This window comes from Scyliorhinus torazame, chromosome 13 (assembly GCF_047496885.1).
Source record: "Scyliorhinus torazame isolate Kashiwa2021f chromosome 13, sScyTor2.1, whole genome shotgun sequence".
Lineage (NCBI taxonomy): Eukaryota > Metazoa > Chordata > Chondrichthyes > Carcharhiniformes > Scyliorhinidae > Scyliorhinus > Scyliorhinus torazame.
Window position 1 is genome coordinate 146,329,337 of NC_092719.1, and position 24,751 is coordinate 146,354,087.

Consider the following 24,751-nt stretch of genomic DNA (forward strand, 5'->3'; position numbering starts at 1 on the left):
CTGCTGTATCCTCTGACATCCTCATCACTATCCGCAATTCCACCAACCTTTGTGTCGTCCGCAAACTTACTAATCAGACCAGTTACATTTTCCTTCAAATGATTTATATATAGTACAAAAAGCAAAGGTCCCAGCACCGATCCCTCTGGCACACCGCTAGCCACAACTCTCCATTCAGAAAAGCAGCCTTCCACTGTTACTCCCTGACTTCTATGACCGAGCCAGTTCTTTGTCCATCTTGCCAGCTCACCTCTGATCCCATGTGACTTCACCTTCTGTACCAGTCTGCCATGAGGGACCTTGTCAAAGGCCTTACTGAAGTCCATGTGACAACATCCACTGCCCTACCTTCATCAATCATCTTCGTCATGTCCTTGAAAACTTGATTAATTTCGTGAGACACAACCTCATCTTCACAAAACCATGCTGCCTCTCGCTAATACATCCACTTGCTTCCAAATGGGAGTAAATTCTGTCTCGAAGAATCCTCTCCAATTATTTCCCTACCACTGATGTAAGGCTCACCGGCCTGTAATTTCCTGGATTATCCCTGCTACCCTTTTTAAACAAAGGAACAACATTAGCTATTCTTCGGTCCTCTGGGATCTCACCTATAGTCAATGAGGATACAAAGATTTTTGTCAAGTCCCCAGTAATTTCCTCCCTTGCCTCCCTCAGTATTCTGGGGTAGATGCCATCAGGCCCTGGGGACTTATTTACCTCAATATTTTTCAAGTTACCCAACATCTCCTCATTTTTGATCTGAATGTGTCCCAGACTATCTACACACCCTTCCCCAGATTCATCACCCACCAAGTTCTTTTCTTTGGCGAATACTGATGCAAAGTACTCATTTAGTACCTCACCCACCCATTTCCTCTGGTTCCACACATAGATTCCCTCCCCTCTCCTTGAGTGGGCCAACCCTTTCCCTGGTGGGCCACTGTCTGTGTGGAATCTGCACGTTCTCCCCATGCCTGCATGGGTTTCCACCGGGTGCTCCGGTTTCCTCCCACAGTCCAAAGACGTGCAGGTTAGGTGGATTGGCCATGCTGAATTGCCCTTAGTGTCCAAAAAAAAAAGATTAGGAGGGGTTATTGGGTTACGGGGATAGGGTGAAAGTGAGGGCTTAAGTGGGTCAGTGCATACGCGATGGGCCGAATGGCCTCCTTCTGCACTGTATGTTCTATGGTACCTTCTTGCTCTTTCTATACATATAAAAATCCTTGGGATTTTCCTTAATCCTGTTTTGCAATGACTTTTCATGATCCCTTTTTAGCCATCCTGACTCCTTGCTTAAGTTCCTTCCTACTTTGTGTATATTCCTTACGGGTTTTGTCTGTTCCCAGCCTTCCAGCCCTTACAAACGCTTCCTTTTTCTTTTTGATGAGGCTCACAATATCCCTCGTTATCTAAGGTTTCCGAAATTTGCTGTACTTATCCTTCTTCCTCACAGGAACATGCCGTTCCTGAATTCCTATCAACAGACATTTGTAAATCTCCCTCAAACATCCGCCCCCAATCTAAATTCTTCAGTTCCTGCCTAAAATTATTATAATTAGCCTTCCCCCAATTTATTACCTTCACCTGACTACTCTTATCTTTATCCAGCAGTACCTTAAAACTTACTGAATTATGGTCACTATTCCCAAAATACTCCCTACTGAAACTTCGACCACCTGGCCAGGCTCATTCCTCAATACCAGGTCCAGTACGGCCCCTTGCCGAGTTGAACTATTTACATAATGTTTCAAGAAACCTTCCTGGATGCTCCTCGTGGTGTTCTTTGTGATTCTTGTTCTCAGGATGGATGTTGTAGTGTTCACAAAGACCACAGAAACTAAGTTCATTAACAAAGCTAACATTTATTTACACTACTTAATTAAGCTCAACCACTTACTCCTATAGTAAACAATAGTCTAGTAATCTACAATCTACACTCAACTAACACTAGCCTTTGCACTCTATCTATAACTGTACTGTCCTCTCTCTATATCACTGCTCTCTCTCGCTCTTCTGCTCCCTCCCAGAAGTCTGTGAGTCAGTGTTTTATGTAGTTCTGCATCTAGCTCCATCTAGTGGTTAATTATGATATGACAATAACCCTTTGTATTTTGAACATTCCCATGTCACACTCCTTACAAACTCTGCACCATCCAAGCCCCTCGGACTAAGTGAGTCCCAGTCAATATAGGGGAAGTTAAAATCACCTGCCACAACAACCCTGTTGCTTTCACACCTTTCCAAAATCTGCCGATATATCTGCTTTATCTCCCGCAGGCTGTTTGGAGATCTGTTGTAAGCCCCCAACATTGTGATTGCACCTTTCCTATTCCTGAGCTCTACCCATATTGCCTCGCTACATGAGCCCACTAAGGTGTCCTCCTGCAATACAGCTGTGATATTCTCCTTAACCAGTAGAGCAACTCCCCCACCCATTTTACATCCCCCTCTATCCCACCTGAAACATCTGTATCCTTCCCTTAACCGAGTGTCTGTAATGGCTACACATCATAATTCCAAGTACAAACCAAGCTCTAAGTTCATCTACCCCTTACCTGTTATACTTCTCGCATTGAAACAAATTGTCTCAGCCCACCAGTCCCGCTGTGTTCAGCACCATCTCCCTGTCTGCTCTCCCCCTAAGTCTTACTGGCCCTATTCTCTTGTTCCCTCTCAGTTATTTCACCTTCTGACCTAGTGCTCAGGTTCCACCCCGCCCTCCACCTCACTAGTTTAAACCCTCTTAATACTAGCAAACCTCAGGCCAAGGTATTTATGCCCCTCCAGTTTAGATGCAACCCATCCTTGTACACGTCCCATCTGCTCTGGGCGAGATTCCAATGGTCCAGATATCTGAAGCCCACCCTCCTACACCAGCTATTTAGCCTCGTGTTTAGCTGTACTATCTTCCTATTTCTAGCCTCACTGGCACGTGGCAAGGGAATAATCACGAGATTACAGCCCTAGTGGGTCCTGTTTTTAACTTTCCACAAAGCTCCCTGAACTCCTGCTACAGGACCTCATCACTCTTCCTGTCTATGTCGATAGTACCAATATGTACCTCAATGTCTGGCTGTTCACCCTCCCTTTCAGAATTACCCCTACCCATTCAGAGACATCCTGGACCCTGGCACCAGGGAGGCAATATACTATTCTGGAGTTTCTCTCAAGTCCACAGAAACGCCTACTTGTGTTCCTGACTATAGAGTACTCTATAACTATTGCTCTTCTGCACTTTGTCCCTCCCTGCTTAACACCAGAGCCACCGTGTTGAAATTGCTCTGGCTTCTGCTGTTTTCCGCTGATAGGCCATCCCCCCCAACAGTATCCAAAACGGTATACCTGTTAGAGAGCAGGACAGTCACAGGGGATTCCTGCACTGACTAACTGTCCCTTCTAGAGGTCTCTCATCTATCTTCCTGCACCTTAGATGTAACCACATCTCTAAAGCTCCTGTCTGTGATGTTTTCCGCTGCCACCTGCATGCTCCTAAGTGCAATCAACTGCTGCTCCAACCGATCCATGCGGTCTGTGAGGAGCTGCAATTGGGTGCACTTTCTGCAGATGTACTTGTCTGGCATGCTGGAAGCTTCACAGACCTCCCGCATCTCACAAAGTGAAGCACTTTACCCCTCTAATTGCCATTCCTAGAACTAATTAATAAATTAATTTAAAAATAAATACTTATTAAATTAAAATAAGTTAGTTAACTATATGGTTCCTAGCACACGATTTCTATTATAAATGACTCACTTTATTCTCTAAGCTTGGTTCCCTAACTGTTATCTTTTTCAGTTCTTTCAGCTACAGCTATTTATACACAGCCCCTAATATCAGTTGCTCACCAATCAATCAGTTTACTGCTGCCTTGTGATGACACTGTTGATTTTTTTTCTTGAACCCCAGCGCGCTTTTTGAACAGCTCCTGTGCCTCAAGAAGGCTGTCCCAGTGCTCTCTCCTCCCGAAGCTAAGTGCTCACCCTGAGCCTCAGGCTGTCTTTATGCTCTCTCCAGCACAAGGTGTCACTCGCAGGTCGGTGCTCTCTCTCTCCTCCCGAAGGTAAGTTATGAGGATAAGGCGGGAAAGTGGAGTTGAGGATTATCAAATTCCTCAACTCATCTGATCTCATTGAATGCAGGAGCAGACTCGATAGGCCGAATGGCCTACTTCTGTTCCCACATTTTATGGTCTTATTGTCTATTCCATGTGTTTCAATGCCCAGACTTATCACACGGCCTTTGCAACACAGAGCAACTTAGTCAGCAATTACCTGATTTCCATATTTTACTACACATGCATTGCGTTGTGCTCAAAGGGAAAATCACCATGTGGTGATTGTCCTTTTAGGGAAACACAGCAGAGTAAGAGTCACATGACCACACTCATGATCACAGATGTTGCTGTCTGATTTACTCTTTAGTAATTGTGATCAGTGATAGCCCCAGTGTTATTTTTAAGCCCCCCCCCCCTTCCCCATTAACAGCTTTCTCAATCAGGCTTGCTAGAAGCCTTGAGGTTTCAATCACAATGATTCTGAACTGGCAAATAAAAAATAAAGCAACATAGTTTTTAAGTCTAACAATGTGTATCGGTTTCTTCCGCTCTAAAACATCAATGTTATGATGGAGACCAGGTTCTCCCTTTCAGGGAAATAGATGATGAGCAGGTTGCAGAAGTTGGTAGTGGAGTGAAAGGTAAAATGTCCGAAAGGGATGAATAAAAACTCTTTACTCGCAACATATAGGAATGCACCATATACTCACTATTAGATCTTGAGGATGCTTGAAAAAACAAAACCATTCAATTGCAAATATAAATAAGCATCTTGGCTGAGATTTATTAAGCCCAGATGGATTCTCAGCAGTGAACTTGGCGAACCAAATCAAGTTCAACAATATATTTGAGAACCACTGCAGGAAAGAAATATGTGATGGGTACCAAAATAGATCAGTTTGCTGCAATAGTAAAGATTTTTGGAGCTGTGTCTATAATCTTCAAATAAATAAATAGGAATTATGAAAATAAGTAGCCTGTAGCGAAAACAGGATGAATGAAAAGAGGAAATACTCTCAATTTGAGGAAAAGCGATCTAACAGTAAGTGGGAAACATCAGTTAGTCAAGAAATTGTCACCTTTCCATTGATCCAGGTGAAAAATTGTTGAAGAAATAGAGATGCAAATCTGGTTCTGATATATAAAAGAGAAAATGGTGCAACAGTGGCACAATGGTTACCACTGCTGTCTCACAGCGCCAGGGACTGGGGTTCGATTCCGGCCTTGGGTGACTGTGTGGAGCTTGTATGTTCTCCCTGTATCTGCGTGGGTTTCCTCCGGGTGCTCCGTTTTTTTTCCCACAGTCCGAAAATGTGCAAGTTAGGTGGATTAGCCATTCTAAATTGTCCCTTAGTGTCCAAAAATGTGCAGGTTAGGCAGATTAGCCATGATGAATGCGCAGGGTTGCAAAGATCGGGCAGGGAATCCTCTTTTAGCGGGTCAGTGCAGACTCGATGGGTCGAAAGGCCTCTTTCTGTACTGTAGGGATTCTGTGGAACACACCACAATATCTGGGCCTACACACTGATCCAAAAGCAACAATGAACAGACAAACAATAACTAATCTGCAACCTCATTCACTGAACTCTGGGCTAAGAGTTAAGTAATCCCTTAAGCTACCTATATAATTGTCAGAGAATTAAAACCCACAATTCAAAACAATGCATCGGTTCAAAGGAAAAGCCAGACAACAGCAATATGTAAAACTCCTAATTAACTTTCTGCTTGACAGCTGAGTAATTATTATCCTGCTGAGATCCAGTGCATACAACAGCTTTCTTTTTATTAAGTAGTTTTCATCGAGAAAATTATTAGGCACCTCCCATTTTATGTAAAAGAACAAACAACTGAGCTTAGGTACTTGATCAGAAGTAAAAAATGAAATCACTGTTTGTAAGCATTTGTGAAGCTAAAGGGTGAGGTAATGTTTGGATGGGCCTTTCACCGAAGGAGTATTCATTTTAAGGTCAACTGCACCAGATCAAGCAAGTTTTGATTTGTGAACAGCAAGCAATGCAGAGATTTGCAGAAATAATGAAATTGCTGACTTTAATTTGAATATCTTGTCCAGTTGCATTACCAATAATCAATTCAACAATCTGTTGAGTCTGCATTCTCACTGCAGCATATGATAGCCATAAAAACACCAGAAAAAAACACCAGAAGAGTACTGGTTGCTATTCCTTTCAAAGCTATAAAAGCCACGTGCAGACTCATTAACAAGGCAAGAGAAAGACTCAAGACTCAATTATTCGTGACTGATAAATGCACAAAGTTACAAAAATTCTGAAATGCCCCCGAAGGAGAGCCATATTCAATTCAAAACATTCCCTCTGTTTCTCTCTTCACAGATGCTGCCAGACCTGCTGAATATTCGCAGTATTTTGATTTTGTTTTATTATACACCACACAATGTTCAGCTACTAACTAATTCTGACTCTCAATTGGAATGAAATTAAACACTATTGCAGCCATCCAGCTAAAATCTTTTTGAGCCTCATTTTGGGCAGGCCTCCGCCCACTCAACAGGAGAAATCATGTTCGACGAAGCCATGGGGTAACCTATCATCGCTCCCCTGTGGTCTTTGTGATGGTTAGAACACTAATATGTTACCCACAATTCCATAAGACTATAAGATGCAGGAGCAGAAGTGGGCCGTCTGCCCATCCAGTCTGCTCTGGCATTGAATGAGTTCATGACTGATCTGATATGATAATCCTCAACTCCAATTTCCCACCTTATCCCCATTACCCTTGATTTCCTTCCTGATTAAAAGTCTGTCGATCACGGCCTTGTGCATACTTAACGACCCAACCTCTACAGCTTTCTGTGGTAAAAATTCCAGATTCAGTACCCTCTGAGAGAAGACATGCCATCTCATCTGTCTTAAATGGGCAACCCCTTACTCTCAGAGTATGCCCTCTGGTCCTTGGCTCTCCCACAAGGGGAAACAACCTCTCAGCATCTGCTCCACGAGTCCTTATCTTGTATATTAATGTTCTGTGTGGCACCTTGTTGAGTGCATTTTGGAAATCCACGACTGAATTTTACTTGACACCGGCCTGACTAAAATGTCAGTGGTGAGTCAATTCACAATCCCAATGACTTCCCCATAATAATTTAACATTGGGACCAGTTTAGTTGCTTTAAGGCGAGACTTCCACCCCCACCTCGGGAGGAGGTCCCGCCTTAGAAAGCTGTCAGTCAATCCAATTGGGTTTCAAGAGGCCAGAGTGGAGATATGACCTTTGTGGGAAAGGGGTGCTTTCGATGGGATCAGGGGTTGCACAATGGAAGTTCTGCCCCCTGCCCCCACCCCCACCCTTACCAACACCAGCCCCCAACTCTGGTCTTCCCATTATCTAAAACTGCTGGGTTTCTGCCATCGTGTGAGTCGCCGCATTCTGTGGGTAAAGCACTGGTTAAGCTCAATAAGGCCCTTGAGTGGGCATTAATTGATCACTTAAGAGCCTCATTAGACCTATTGATGATCTAACAAGCCTTCCTTGTTCCCTGCAAAATATCAGACGGGTTGGGAGCAGGCACGGAGGTGATGGGAAGGCAACCTGCTAGATTTTATGTGCCACATACTTTCAGACTCATCAGCAGAGAAGCGTAAACTCCAGCCCTTTGCATCTACTGGCTCCTCTTTATCAACACTACTAGCTACATACTTAAAAAACTCTAATAAAATTGTCAAACATAATTTTCCTGTCATTACCCATGTTGCGTTAGAAAAACAAAGGTAGTTCTAAGAAATTTATATTTGTATTCATAAACATTAGAAATAAGGTCTACTTTTAAGTGGGATTAATTTAATGTTTATGTGCCTGGAAGGGTAAAACCTTTGGTTAGATTCATGTTCGACAAAGGTATTTGGATGTGTGGGGGTTGGTGTCAATTCCAATTGTGGTTCAATTGTGCTGAGAGAAAGTTATAACATGAAAAGTAATTAGAAGTGAGTAATTGCTTAGCAACAGGAGGCCACTTGCCAGAGGGAAGGGCTTTCCTTCATTATTAGTTTTAACTGGAACCCAGAGCAATTGGAGACAGGACACTGGAGCGTGAACAGCTGTTGATTTTGCTGGAAAGGACAAGATGCAGGCTTCCTAAGGAACATGTTACAGCCTAGATAACCAGGGAATTGGAACAGAAAGAATGGTTAAGCCCAGTGTTTTTCAAACCTTTTTGCCTGGGACCCTTTTTACCAACTGACTGACCTTCGGGACCCATGGCAGCCAACCTTCATGACCCATGCTGCCCGAACTTTGCGACCCACCATTTTCACTTACCTTTAATGTGACAGGTGAGCCTGCTTGGTCCTCGCGATCTCCCTTGCTTTGTTATTCAATGTTACATTTCTGATAATGACTTCAGCTAATGATTTAAGATCTCACTGCATCTCACTGTTGAAAAACATCAAGAGGTTTGTCCTTGAACTTGCCATGCTTAATCATCAAATGTCTATGAAGTTTTGAGAGTTTTAAACTTTCATTTGCCAGTACTTCCCTGCATATAACACACTTTGAATCCTGATTTGCAGTGGCACAATTAATAACCCATATCTCAAGTAATCATCTTTATGCTGCTTTGTTTGTTTTTTTGGCTTCTTCATGGTTTGTTCACCATAGGCCCTGGAGTTCACACCAGCACTGCTGGCAGCTTCAAATTTGTTCTTGCACGCCCAGAACACGTGACATCAGTGTACGGGATGCGTAACCTGCTCTCTGCCACCGCTCCAGGCAGGGAGACTCCAACAATTTAAAAAAAGAATCTGCTCCTCCTTCAGCGCGCTGATGGAAGGGGGAGGTATTCTGCTCTGCTGGGCTCCAGGCCTGCGCATTGCTGAGGGGGGCACTCAAGCGAGGATCGAAGGCATTCTGAAAACCAGTTACAGTCAGCATTTGTAAAAGCTGGTTGCTCCTTTGAGCACTTCTCCCTGCGATCGGGAGCATGGCCCATGACCCTCCAGACACCCGCCCATGACTCACCTCCCAGTTGCGACCCTGGGTTTGAAAATGACTGGTTAAGTCAACTGAAGTTAAGAGAATAGAGACCAAGGTATTGTTCAGAAGAATTCAAGGAAGAGTAAACAAAGTGTTCTGAGTTAAACAGACAATTACAAGATCCAGATTTAAAGAGGGACGGGGACTTCAAAGGTAATTGAAACATTTGATGCCACCTTAAAACAGTCTGGGATTTGAGAATAAAAGCAATTATGAACAGTTTGTACAGCAATTAAGACAAAGAAATTCTAAAGGGGTTGGTGAAATTCCTCGACAGGATTCGCTGATAAAAGTGGAGCAGCAGCTTTGTTTAACATTGTCATTTGGGAATCTTGGTCTGAATTTCAGAATGCAAACCACTAAGGGAAAGCATTATTATGAGAGAAGATTTTAAAGCGTATTTTGTGGCGTGAAGTTTGGAAAATCCCATGTGATAATCATCTGGGAGGTTTCTGAGGAGAAATCTACAGACACTAACTTAGATTCAGAGCTGAGTATGTATTTGACCAGGTATTTTGCATGTTTAAAAGGGACTTTGTGTGTTGTTGAGACCATTGTAGCTAAAGATGTATGTTGTAATCCCTGTTCATCCTAAAAAGTGTGTGTAATTGTCAAACTAAAGGGGAAGTAAAGGAGTATTGTGTCATTATCCAATTGTTTCCTGTTTACTGAGTGTTTTTTCTTGTGGTGACTCTGTTTCTCCATGCTTTATTTTTTTTTAAAATAAAGTTATGGGGCGGGATTCTCCATCCCGCCGCACCTGTTCTCTGATGCGGCGCGCCCCTGCCGGCAGTGGAATTTTCCATCAAGGCAGCCGGCCAATGAGGTTTCCCATTGTGAGCACCCCCACGCTGTCAGGAAATCCGCGGGTGTGAATGCGCTGCCGGTGAAATGGAGGATCCCACCGACGGAGAATGCAGCCCATGGTCTTTAAAGCCAGGGTTCCATTCCGGAATCTAGCCATCCAGTTATAACATTGACTGGGAGTTTTGTTTTCTTGTTAGTTTGTTATTTACAGCACAGAAGGAGGCCATTCAGTCCAATGTGTCTGCACCGGCTCCCAAAAAAGCCACCTTGCTAATCACATTCCCAGCCCCATCTCTGTAGCCCTCTAAATTCATCACTTTCTAATATATATCCAGCTCTCTTCTGAAACCCCCTTGGATCCACCTCCACCACTCTCCCAAGCAGCGCATTCCAAACCCCAACAACTCTCTGAGTAAACAGGTTTCTCCTCATCTCACTCCTTGCCCTCTTACTGACCATCTTGAAATTGTGACCCCCTAGTCACTAACAACCATTGAAAACAGAATATCCTTCTTTACCTTGTCAAAATTGTTCATAATTTTGAACACCTCAATAAGGTCAACTCTTAATCCTCTCTGCTCCAAAGAGAACAAGCCCAATTTCTCCAATCTTTCTATGTATCTAAAATTCCTCATTCCTGGCATCACTCTAGTAAATCTCCTCATCACTCTCTCCAGGGCTTTAACATCCTTCCTTAGATAAGGTACCCAGAACTGAACACATTACTCCAGATGTGGTCTAACCAATGATTTGTAGAGGTGCAGCATCACTTCCTTGCTTTTATTGTCATGTGAGAGTACCTTTAAGAAATGAGTGTTTAGGAAATGTACCTTTAAGAAATGGGTGTGTATCAGTGATGTCAGAGAGTGGGTGGAGCTGGGCAGTCTGTCAGATTTTTACTTTTGTTTTAGACTGTTTGCTGCAGGGTGTGTTTTTAGTTTCGTTTTCAGAGCTGGATAGCTGCAGTCACAGCTAGAAGGGGTATTAATCTCTCTCTCTGTAATCTAAAAACTGTAAATCGATCCTTTGGTGATTTAAAACTAATACCTGCTCTCAGTAGTGACTTTAGCCTGATGTGCTTCTGTTAAAGGTTATGTTTTTTAAGTCTTATGGATGTTGAAAGGAAATCTTAAAGGATTACTTAGTGTTGTAGTCTTTGGGGGTTATATTTGAATTAATGGTTGCTAAGATGTTCACTATATGTTTCAAAAAGGTTAACTTGAGTTCATAGAATAAACATTGTTTTGCTTTAAAAAATACTTTTCTATTTCTGTTGTACCACACCTGTAGAGTGGGCCGTGTGCTCCCCATACCACAATCTATTAAAAGTTATGGGTCAGGTGAACTCCATGATACACTTTGGGGTTCTCTAAACCCTGGCCCATAACATTATACTCTATGCCTCTATTTATAAACCCAAGGATCCTATATGCCTTCTTAAAAACTGTTTCAACTTGGCTGACCACCTTCAGAGAATTATGCACTTGAACTCTGAGGTCTCTCTGCTCCTATAGTCCCCTCAATGTTGTACCATTGAGCATATATTGTATCCTCATATTTCTTCTACGAAAATGCATTACCTCACATTTTGCTGCATTGAAATTGATCTGCCAGGTGGCTGCCTCTTTGGCTAACTTGTCAATGTCCCTCTGAAGTCTCTCAGCGTTATCAACACAATTCACTATTCTCCCTAGCTTAGTATCATCTGCAAATTAGAGATGTTGCCCTCAACACCCACTTCTAAATTATTTATATAAATCACAAAAAGCAAGAATCCCAATACTGAGCCCTGGGGAACACCACTCTCAACTCGCCTCCAGTCTGAGAAATGCCCATCTATACCTACCTTCTGCTTCCTATCTCTTAGCTAACCTCTAATCTATTCTGCCAAGGACACGTCAATCCCAAACATTTTTAATTTGCTAACCAACCTGCCATCACCGTATCAAATGTTTTCCAAAAGTCCAAATATACAATATCCGCAACACTACCTTCATCCAGTGCCTGTGTCACCTCGTCAAAGAACTCAATTAAATTTGCCAGACATCACCTGCCCTTGTCAAAGCCATGTTGACTGTCTAATATTAACTTATTTTTCTCTAAGTGTATATTTATCTCATCCCGTATTATGGCCTCTGTGGTAATACCAGGTATTGCGGTACCCGAGAGGTGGATGACCATTGGTTAGACCCAGGAGTCCTACCATTGGCTGATGTACATAGCTCCGCCCTGAGAGGCGGAGTATAAGAACCAATGCCGTCCCAGCAGCCTTCACTTTCTGTATCGAAGCTGCTGGGGAAGAGTTCTAGCAGATTAAATCCTTCAGTTATGAATCACTTCGTCTTGAGAGTAATTGATTGTGCATAAATTTAATCTGCTACAATGTCAGTTGAAAGGATGGATCTCCGTATCAAACCGGAGTGCCTTCAGCTCAGCCCCCACGTGGACAACTCTGCTGCTATTTTCAAACATTGGCTGGCTTGCTTTACGGGCTACCTCAACACGGCCGCCGACACCCACACGGGTCAGCCCTGGGATCTACCCTCTTATCGAGGAGGCGGCGAATTATGCTGCCGCGATCGAGCTGCTAGAAGGACATGATATCCGCCCTGTGAACCAAGTCTAGGCTCGTCACCTGCTGCGACTAGGAGGCAAAGCCCCGAGGAAATGTTGGAAGACTTCTACCGAGCGCTGCTGGTGCTGGGCCGAAATTGTGGCTGCCCGCCAGTTTCGGGAAGCGAGCACATGGAACTTTTGATCAGGGATGCTTTCGTGGCAGGTATGACCTCCCCCGATATCCGCCGAAGGCTCATAGAAATGGACACTCTGGGACTTACAGAGGCACGGGCCCTGGCAGGGTCCATGGACGTTGCCTATAAAAACGTGCTGTCCTTTGCACCCGATCACGCCGCGGCCCCCTGGGCTGCGTGGCACCCCATAGTGGCAGCCCCTCAGACCTTTCCCCTGACCCCGCAAGCCTGCACGGTGAGACGGCCCGCTAACGCCGCCGGACACCGCTGTTTCTTCTGCGGGCAGGCAAATCACCCCCGCCCGCGCTGCCCGACCCGCACCACCACCTGCAAAGGGTGCGGCAAGAAGGGCCACTATGTGGGGGTCTACCAGGCCCGCGCCGTGGCCGCGGTCTCCAGCGACTATCGACAACCCCCCTTTCAGGCCCCGACCGCCCAGCGTTCACCGCCACCTCCCTGTCCAAAGGCCACGTGCGACCCGCGGGCGCGGCCATTTTGCCCCCCGGACACCACGCTGAACGGGTGGGCGCCGCCATTTTGTCCCTCCCCGCTGCCATCTTCTTCATCCCCAGACCCCATGTGCGACCCATGGGTGACGCCATCTTGGATGGTGCCCCAGGCCCCCAGCACAGCCGACTACATGCTGCCCAACCAGAACTCTCCATTACTTCAGCTGGCCTCGGTGACTCTGGACCAGAGTCGGCCCCGGACGCTTGCAAAAGCTACAACGACGATCTCCATCAACGGCCACGAGACGTCGTGCCTGATTGACTCTGGGAGCACGGAAAGCTTTGTTCACCCTGACACGGTAAGGCGCTGTTCTCTTGTCACCCATCCCATAAATCAAAGGATCTCCCTGTCCTCCGGGTCACACTCGGTGGAGATTAAGGGGTTCTGCCTAGCGAACCTCACTGTCCAAGGCAGGGAATTCCACAATTTCCGCCTGTAAGTCCTGCCGCACCTCTGCGCAGCCACCCTCCTTGGGCTGGATTTCTAGTGCCCTCTGCAAAGCCTGACTTTTAAATTCGGCGGCCCTAAACCCCCCCTACTGTCTGCAGCCTCGCGATCCTTAAGGTTGACCCGCCTTCCCTGTTTGCGAACCTCACCCTGGATTGCAAACCCGTCGCCACCAGGAGCAGACGATACAGTGCCCAGGACCGGACCTTCATCAGGTCAGAGGTCCAAAGGCTGCTGAGGGAAGGGGTCATCAAAGCGAGCAACAGTCCCCAATTACACAGACATCTGTTTTCCTGCTATTGATGTCAAGCTGACTGGTCTATAATTTCCTGGGTTATCCTTTGCCCCTTCCTTAAACAATGGCATCACCTTTGCAATCCTGTGTTCAGAGAGGCCTGTAAAAGTTCTGTCAACAACTCCGCAATGTGCTCCCTTACCTCTCTCAGTAAACTAGGATGCATCCAGTCCTGGCCTTTCTGGACCTACTGTCTCTTTTCCTTTTGACAAATGGTCACCCACGCTCCTGCCATCCCTTCGCGCCTCCTTGCCTGCCTATCACAATGTGGAGTGACCACCCTTTGGTACAACTGTTCCAGAAACCTCTCTCCATTTTCTATGGTGCCTAATGAAGAGTCGCTATCCAAATTAGCCACATATTGTTCAGGGACTGCTACACTCTGGCACTTCTTGCAGATATGACTGACCCGGATGTCTTGTGGATCCAACAGCTCCCACATTTTGCGTGCCACTGTTGCTATATTTATTTGCTATAAATATGGCATTCTATAAGGTTGCCCTTTTATCTAGCTATTGATATTATATTGTTTTCAGAGTCGCCAGGTATCAAATGATACCACCACAAGGTTCAACCGGATATCGATCAAAGACCCAACAACCAGTTAGTTAGTTTAAGTCCACTAATACTTTATTTACACCCAATATTAACTTATACATGCAACATAAACACTACGAGCTAAACTACACCTAACAACTATGATAACCTGTACTTAACTTCAGGCACCCAGCTTAGGTCAGAGGAACAGTGGCCTTTGTTCGAATCTGGATCTGCTGGGTCTGGAGAAGTAACTGCGGTTCAGCTAGGATCATCCGTCAGGTAGCGAGCGTTGAACTTGGACTTGCTTCTGGTCGTGGTGCTGCAGTTGGAGACGGACGTTGCCGGAGCGCCAGGTCCAAAAGAGATCGAACACATGGCAGTGTCTCTCTTTGTCCTTGGGGGGGGGGGTTTGCGCTCTTTTGGGCGGCCCTTAGGTTTGGATCCAATTAATTGGGCAGTTCTCAATCATTGCCTTCGATCTGAGCCAATAAAGGGACGGGTGCTTTGATGGCTGGGTGTGTCCTAAGCGGTCTTTGACCTTGCTGTTTATGCTTCCTGAGTAAAGGGAATGGCGCCGATGTGTCTGGAATTGTATCGGTTAGCAGAGTATCAGTCCTTTGTCTTATGGAGATGGGCCATTAAAATGCTAATCGGTTAGGGATTTCGATGCTGTCTGGATTCTCTGCTCACGAATATACATGCAGGCTCTGTGCCTCCCTGAATCTTACATTGTCCATATTTCCCTTTAGGCTTTGCGAACGTCCATGTTTTTTGTTGTAAGTGGCCATCCCAGATGGCTACACCACACACATCACAAGCTTTCCCAGAGATCCTGTCATATTTACTGATCAAGATGATGCACACTGCTGAGGTTCTGCTGTTTCTAAACCACAATCATCTAACAGCCTCTCTCTCCCTCTGTTTGGTTTGATGAGGAGTGAAAGATGGAATCAGTACAGCAATGTAATGTTTGGGGCTTTACCATTCTTTGACACTGGCGATTCCCTTCTCAGTTGTGGAGAGTGAGTTGACTTCTCCCAGAATCCTCCTCAGTCACTTCTCACTACCGCCCTCTGTTGGATTGTAACAGTTGATGTTGTCTGAACATACTACAATTTCCTAAATGCATTGCTAAGATTCCAGCATTTGCTGATGACTGATATCAGGCTAATCGGCCTATAGCTCCCTGTTTTTTCTCTCCCTCCTTTCTTGTATTGTGGCGTTGAGCAAATGACAAAATAAATTGAAGGAAAAAAAACTTGAGTTGTCAATCAAGCACTAATTCCCTTGTGTGCACTTGTTTCGGTAAAGTATCTGGACTCTCAGCTAAACATGCATAATGAGATTTGAGTTGACACAAGGCAGCTTGGATGGCCATATGATGTGGGGGGAGTGTGAATGGGTGTGAAGGGGGAAGACTAGAGCGTCTTAACAAAACAATGGAGCAAAACCATTGAGCCATTTGGGGCATCTTTTACCCAAGGTGGGTTTGCCAGGCCGGGAAATATCTCGAGGATGAAAATCTAACCCCATGTCTCTATGATGGCAATTATATTAAACCTACTTGGCCTCTCTTTGTTGTTAGCTTATCGATCTTGTTCCAAATTATTCATGCATTCAGATAAAGAGCCTTTAATTTTATTTTTACCATTCTTCTTCACATGAACCTGTTTGCTAATGCACTATAAACTGCTTACATTTGACTCAATCACCACACTGCTCTATTGCATTGACTTTTCTCTTCAGATATCTAAATTTCTCTTCCTCCGACCTCTCCCCACCCTCTTTTAGGATATGCTTCTCATGAATGAGGGAAGTTCAGAGAGTGCTTGGGGAAAGATAGAAGTCGAACTTTTACGACACCCTGGGATAGTGCGCGGTCAATTCCAGCCCCACATGTCCCGGAATCACAACACAAGTGAATTAACCGATAAGTCTCATAAAAATACTCGCCAATGTTTTTGGCCCTTAGCTGCCCAATAATCACAGTCACCAGGTTTGCAAATGTAAACATGATTACTGTATATTTATAACAAGATCTATCATGAAGTATAATAATAATCTTTTATTGTCACAAGTATGAAGTTACTATGAAAAGCCCCGAGTCGCCACATTCCAGTGCCTGTTCGGTACACAGAGGGAGAATTCAGAATTCTCAGCTGGTACGGGAATTGAACCCGCGCTGCTGGCCTTGTTCTGCATCACAAACAAGCTGTCTAGCTCACTGAGCTAAAGCAGCCCGATGCAGTAAATACAACTGGTTAACGACAAGCTAATACCTAATACCAACTTTAACCTGCCCCCAACCTCTACACACACACACACACAAGTCTGACGAACAAACATAGGGGTGGAAGAGGATAGAAATCATAAGTGGAGGAAAAAAGAGTCTTTGTTTCAGGTCATGGTTCTTTAGCACACTTTCATCACAGCAATCTTGCAGATTGAAGTCTTTGGTTTGCAACCTGTAATGATCTTCTTTGTAGATTCATTCATTCAGGTACTCTGTAGTTTAAAAATGATTACTCACAGCTTTTCCTGGAGAGACACCTTGGGCGGGATACTCCGACCCCCCACCGGGTCGGAGAATCCCCGGATGGCGGCGTGAATCCCGCCGCTCCGTCGCCGGCTGCTGTATTCTCCGGCGCCGGTTTGTGGGCGGGGGCGGGGATCATGCCGCGCCGGTCAGAGGCCGTTGGCAGTGGCCACCCCCGGCAATTCTTCGGGCCCCGCTGGGCCGAGCGGCCGTAGGTTTTTGACCAGTTCCGCTAGCGTGAAATGGACATGGTCCCACACGGCGGGACCTGGCTGGTAGGCCGGCTGGTGGGGTCCTTGGGGGGGTGCAGGGGGGATCCGGCCCCGGGGGGGGGCCCCCACGGTGGCCTGGCCCGCGATTGGGGCCCACCAATCTGCGGGCGGGCCTGTGCCGTGAGGGCACTTCTTCCTTTCGCGCCGGCCTCTTTAGGGCTCCACCATGGCCGGCGCGGAGAAGACACCCCCTGCACATGTGCAAGAATATGCAGGCCGGTCTGCGCATGCACGGAACCATGCTGGGGGTTCTGCGCATGCGTTAACTCACACCGGCCCTTCGGCGCCAGCGGAGGAGCTGCGGAGGATTCCGGTTGGCCCAACGCCGGAGTAATTCGCGCTCTTCTTGGCGCCGGCCTCGGGCCATTTCGCCGATTGCGGGAGAATCCCGCCCCTTATTCCATATCAAACAATGCTTTCAGTTGCTGGTTTTTCTTCAGGCCTCTGTATTCCTGGAGAGAGAGTTGATCGGTTCTGGACATTGTTTTCACAGCCTGTAATGGTTCTCCTGTACATAGACTCATCCAGGCCCTCCCTCCACCAGTTCAGAAATGCAGCTTTTCTGGGGAAAAACGGAGGGGAAAGGATAGGAGAAACTTTCCCGGGGCTGCCATGATCAAAACCGAAGCCAATCAACACCTGTTACTGAGCAGAGTCCAGCCTTTTGGGCCAATTCATTGGCCACCAGCCAAATCAAACAAACCAAGTTCCAACTCATTTCCTGGTCACTGATGACAGCCTGTCTGCACCTTCTGTTTAAAGCAGCATAGCCTTCCGGATTCTTCCTGCTTGAATTAATGATACAGGCTTCTTGCCTTAAAACAACACATCTAATAGTCATCCATGGATCAAAATAATAACAGCAAAAATAAAAGAAAGGGGAAATAAGGGGATGAACAGGGAACAAATAGGGAGGACCCTTGCAAACTAAGATAATGATGTGGAGATGACGGCATTGGACTGGGGTGAGCACAGTAAGAAGTCTTACAACACCAGGTTAAAGTCCAACAGGTTTGTTTCGTATCACTAGCTTTCGGAGCACTGCTCCTTCCTCACCTGAGGCAGGGGCAGTGCTCCGAAAGCTAGTATTTGAAACAAACTTGTTAAAATAAAGAGAGACATGGGAGTTCAGATAACCTCGACAAATATTTGACTTGGTGGACAAGAGAAGGGGGCAATCAGCAGCAGAGATATCTGAATGGATATTCCCAATCTTTGTGACCTGGAGCTCCTTGCATTTGCTGTACCAGATGAGACTGCAGGTGGAGAGAGTGAGGAATTTCAGGTGGCAGGTGGTAGTGGTGAATAGAAGCCCAGGGTGATCTCTGCTTTTCTGGATAATTCTGAAGTAGTTATCAGTTTTGGCAGAGAAGTACTAAATGTGGTCCAACTCATTCAGTGCCGCATATGTTGAAACCCCCTTGGATTTGAAGGAGCAGAGATGTCGTCACATCAGGTGGGGAGAGTGGGACAAAATACTGCAAAGGGCATTAAACATGGAGCTGACCAAGTGATTGAGCAAATTGACAACTCCAGAGATGCTGTGACAAGTGAAGGACCATAGATTAAGATGCTGGGAATTACAGTCACAAAATGGTTGCGCAAGGCTTAAGACTGAGGATCAAAGAATAAAAGACCATTTAAACATATGCACATAAGCATATTCTGCATACTATACATTTTGTGATTTGTACATAACTGTGATGTAAAAATGTGTTTTGGAACAGGCATTTTTTGAGTTAACATTGATGGGTTTAAGCCAAGATCCTTCTTGTCAAGTGTTGGGAAGCTTATTCTAATTTATCCAATTCTGTTACAACCTCAAGGCCAGTACTTTGTGTCCATTTTAATAACTTAACCTCAGCAAAATTTAAAAGCATTGCTATCTTTTAAAAAAAGTGCAGGCAAGCAGTCACTGATAAATATTGTCTGCTGCGATGTGCAATTGTATTTTTTTTTTTATTCAGCATACTGCTAGGCAGTATTCATAAACCTTATTACTGCCCACAGGTCTACTCCCATGTATGCCAGTGAACACATTGAAGGTGTGCCTAGCAGCAAGGTCATGGCTTAAGTAGGCATGTGGTGGTATCACATCCAGCGCATCTAATCTTCTCAGTATGTAACAATACATGGGCCCACAAAAGCAGACCAGTCACCCAATCCAGCAAACAATTTGGCAGAAACAGTTGTGGGGCTATCTTGGAAACCGATACACGAGGCATGGAGCACTGAGACCCAACAGTTAGGCACCACACTTATTCTCACCTAAAAACAAATGATATTAGAAGTTGCACATGAAACATTACCAATGAAGAAAAGCAACAGGGTGAAAAAAAAACATTTGGACTTACAATGCAGTTTGGAGTAATAAACTGGTTACAGTGTATTTGAACATTGTCGAAAGGTGCCAGAAAAGTAGATGAATAGCATTGATAGCAGTTGTGATACAGGAGAGGAGAGGGTTCCATTTGCTGCTTTTATATTCATGGGCAGAGGGTTTCTTCAAATGACCGGCTCAAATACTTACTTTGTATGTTGTATGAGTGCCTGTCCCATTGGGTCTTCTGGCTATACAGATGTTTATGCAGCATATGTGTGCTAGGTCTTGAAAAACCTGGTACACAGTTAAACACCCCAATATATAGATGCATCTAAAGTAATGCTGCAAAATGCCAGTTGTATGCTGTACAGTGGCCCTTATGATTGCATGAACCTCATTATAGCTGTGGTCTATTTCTGCCTCAAGTGCAAAAGCATGTCATTAGGCAGGGCAGAAGAGGATCTCCTTTCCCTCTGAGGACCCATTTCTGATGTCCTCGCAATCCTGTATGGCTATATTAAATAAAAGAAAGACTTGCATTTATATAGTGCTTTTCATGACCACAGGACATCTCAAAGTGCTTTGCAGTTAATGAAGTACTTCTTGAAGCATAGTTAGGCCGTGTAGGAAACACAGCAGCTAATTTGCACTCAGCAAACTTTCACAAACAGCAATGTGATAATGACCAGATAATTAGTTTTTTGTGATGTTGACTGAGGGATAAATATTGGCCAGGACGCTGGGGATCGTTCTCTTGCTGTTTGTCGAAATAGTGCCATGGGATCACTTACATCCACCTGAGCAGATAGATGGGGCCTCGGTTTAACTTACTCAAAATACGTAATCTCTGACAGCGCCTTGTTCCCTTAGTAACACGCTGAATTCTTTATGCTCAAGCCCTTGAGTCGGACGTGAACCCAGAACCCTGGTAAGCGTGCTACCAATTAATCATGGCTGACAAAAATAAAAAGTAAAATAAAATAAATGGTGTTGTAACTGCTACAATAATGCTTATCTAGAAATGATTACGAACTAGTAATGGTATAAGCAGCTTGGCAGCTTTTAAATGATTTATAACCATCATCTGAAGTTTAAAAGCAGGTTGCAATCACCCCAGGATATCTGGATCTATATAATATCTGTGGAAATGATTTATTTTCATTTTCTGGTTCATTATTTAGTATCATTGCTTCTTAATTGACATGTGATAATATCCACCTTCAACAATTAATGATTAGAATGTGACCATTGAACAATGAGTAGGTTAATTATGAGAAAACAGTGCAATTTGTCATGAAGACAGGACTTTGTAGGATGCTTATGTTTTAAAATGTACCCTTTAACTTAAGGTGAAATAGATCATCTTGAAAAGGAGGGATGGTGAATTCTGGATAAACACCTCCGCTCAGAGCCAAGCCCATGTCATCTTGTTGCCATGGGGAGGGAAACTCAAGCTGAAACACATTAAAGTATTGGGTGCCAGTTTGAATACCTTTATTCGGGAGTGCTGTTGTTGTGAGAGAGGGGAGACAAATAAATAGGTGAATTCTTTTGTGTTAACAAACAAGCAGGATTTTTAAAAAATAATTTATGGGATGTAGGCATTGCTTTTATGCCCTTTAGGATCTGTCTGTGGTGGTACTACTGAGCCATTCTTGATGCTGGATATTGAAGATCCCAACATTCTGCCCCCTTGCTTCCTCCAAGTGCTGTTCAACATTCATCAGCTGAGGCGGAATGGTATGTGGTAATCAGCAGGAGGTTTCCTTGCCCGTGTTCGACTTGGTGCCATGGGACTTCATGTGGTCCAGAGTCGATGTTCAGGCTTCCCACGGCAGCTCCCTCCAACTGGATACCACTGTGCCGCTACCTCTGCTGGGTCTGTCCTTCTGGTTGCGCAGGACATACCCAGGAATGGTGATAGTAGCATCTGGGACATTATCTGCAAGGTATGAATCTGTGAGGCTGTTGCTTAACTAGTGTGTGAGACAGCTCTCCCAATTTAGTAAGAAGGAATTTGCCACAGGGCTGGGTTTGCCATTTTCATTTCCGTGCCTAGGTTTGATGTTGGGTGGTCCATCCGGTTTCATTCTTTTTTTTGTTCGATTTGTAGTGGCTGAATATAACTGAGTGGCTTGCTAGGCCATTTAAGAGTCAACTACGTTGCTGTGGGTCTGGAATCACATGGAGGCCATGCCAGACCAGACCAGGCAAGGGCAGCAGATAGCCTTCCCTAAAGGGCCAGAGTGACCCAAATAGTTTTTCCGACAATCGAAAATATCATTAGACTTTTAATTCCAGATATTTTATTGAGTTTTTAAAATTCCACTATCTGCTGCGGTGAGATTCATACCCAAGTCCCTGGAGAATTATCCTGGTTTATTGGATCACCAGTTAAGCGACAATACCACTATGCCACCATCTGCCCTTTTGAGTTTGTGAGAATTAGATTTCTATGAAAAAGAGGGAGCAGAATAGACAAGGCTCCTGGAGATTTAAGGAATTTAGAGTAGTTGAGTGGTGCCTTTCTGCTGATGATTGGATCTGGGAAAATTAGGCAGACTGGGACAATTTTCAAAGGATACAAAGTTTCAATCTGCCATGGCAGGGAGAAGTGAGCCTGCTGAAGTGCCGGGATAGACTATGGGGCTGTTCCTGTAATGCTACATATCTAACTGAAGCAAGGCGTTGCGTAAAATAGTTTTGTAAGACATATTTGTGTTGTGTTAGTTAGCTGATGCAAAAGTAACTTCTCTTTAATTTGATATATTAGTTGCCTGTTTATGCTTGATCTAGTTTGATTTTAGTTGGCTTATTACAGTAAAAGACTTAACATGGGCAATCTCGCTTTTAAGTTCTTTTCATCAGCTGGGAAAGTTACAGGGATCATAACAAACCGGTAATTACGAGAACTGTTTAATGCAAGGTATGACAAACAAGCACTGTGGTTGGTATACCCATAGATCTTATCAGGTACATCACCTTAGAGGGGCTCAGGGAAATCCTCAATCCCTTCATTTTCATTTCTCAACAAGCAGCCCTCCGTATCTAGGAATTATAGATGCCTAATATTTAGACTACTTCTTCTGTCTAACAATAATTTATCCAAATTACTTTAACAGTTACACAAACTCATCTTCTTAGCATATGACTGCATCACTGAGTCAACACCTTCTTGCCAAATAACCAATAAAGAAGTTAAAGGAAAACATTTCCTTAGTATGATAACTCAATTAAGGGTGGTCTTGTGGCGCAATGCCCCTGTCTCTGAGATAGAGGTTCCAGCTTTGAATCCCATTTCTGGACTTAAATGGTAACACCTGATCAACAACCTGCAAAGATAGAAAGACACTGGCTTGGATTTTCCGCGCCCATGATGCTGGATTACGATTGGGCGGAGAATTGAGGGTCCGGCCAAAATTGAGGCTTACGCCGGGTGCCGGACCGACAACTATGCTCTGCCTCCCCACTGGTGGAGTGGGGATCGGGGTTTTGACTCGTAATCCAGTGGTAGGATGCTAATGGGTGGGATTCACTACAGGTATCACCAAATGTGATCCTGACGTGCTATTTCTTGCTGTGGGCCAAGGCAGTAACTCCTGAAGGGAATTGCTCCCAAAGTCTGACTCCTCCACCCACCCCGAATGCACCAGCAGTCCACCTCTCCATCAGCTGACTGGCTGGCCTCTGGCTGTGATCAAGCCTCCCATTCCTTCTCCCACTGGTCTGATTCTTCGAGAAACGATGCTGGCACTTGCCTGGCCTTCTTCGACCTGCCCTGGCCCCACTGCTGCTCTGCTCACTGCTTGGCTCTCACTTGTGTGGCCAGGCCTTGAGCCTCGATGTGCTCCTGGCTGGCTGCCTGGCTGCTGCTGCTGGCTTTCTGGCCTTGGTTGTCTGCATGCCCTCCTCAGCCCTGGCCTCGAGCTTGAGAGTCACCCTGCTGCTCCCCTCGACAGCTGTTGGCCAGGCCTCATCCTTGCCTCACTGAAGGCTTCACAGCAGAGGTGGATTTAAACTTCTTGGTGGCACCCACAGCCACCTCTCAGTATGCCCCCCTACCCTTCCCCTCCATTGGCTGGATCCCGCGCTGCAGTACTATGCGTTTCATTGTAATCTGCCTCTGGACATTGTGTTCATTGTTTACAGCTACATAAAGTCAGCAAGATAAATAAACAGTTAAATCCCTTCTAAAACGGACTAGTTGGCAGCCTTAAATAACAAGTCCACAGAATATGTTATAGTTTAGCTCCGCTGGTAAACTCATAATGATATGACTGCTTGACCTTATATAAGTCATTGAATTACAGCTCACTTTCTGATCATTTATGTTATCCTCCAAGGACAGCAGCCAAGGAAATTCATGCTTCTTGGTGTAGTATTAAACAGTTGTCAACTTGTAAATCCTTCCAACATAAGCCGATGGCAGGCAGTAAGAATGGGAGAGATTCCTGGTCAGCCATGTGAAGTAATTGAAGTATGTTGTAGCTCCAGACTACAACATACATGTAAAAGTGCATGTTTCCTTAGCAACTCCGACTCCTTGGGTGCCAGTCGGCTGGAAGTTCAGTGCAGATCAGATTAGTGCCAATGGCACAGGGTTCAATCCCTGCTCCAGCTGAGGTGAATTCAGGACCTGCTTCCTGGCCCTACCATGGTGGAGGTCACGGTGCTATGGCTTGGACCTGCTTTCAAGCAGAGAACTCAAGACGACGTGATATATTTTTCCTCTTGACTTGGCTGTTTTTTGTGGCTCAGTCTGCCTTGTACATCAATGGAAATATTTGGACTTCAGCCAGTTCATATTTTGGTTATATTATGATCAGGGAAAAGCATGATATACGCAAAGGTTTGTCTACTTCTTGCTCAGCTTAAACATAAAGGCCTTGGTCTTGATTAACTCCCCCACCTCCTTGCCTAGTGGGAATGGTGTGATGTGAGGGAGGGGTTAAAATTAGGTTGAGTTGACTTGCCAGTCTGAAGGCATTCCTGCCCAGTGGCATTTCAAGTGCACCGACTTTCAAGTTGGCTGAGGCTCCTGCTATAGGCCTACAGGAGCCAAATGTACTTTTAAAAATGCCACACGATCATTTCACCAGTGACATGATGTGATCCTAATTAACAGGCAGGGAGTTCCACACTTTCTACAGCCCCAGAGTGGCAGGAGGCAGCCACTGGCCAGAAAAGACCAAGGTAAGCTCTAAAAA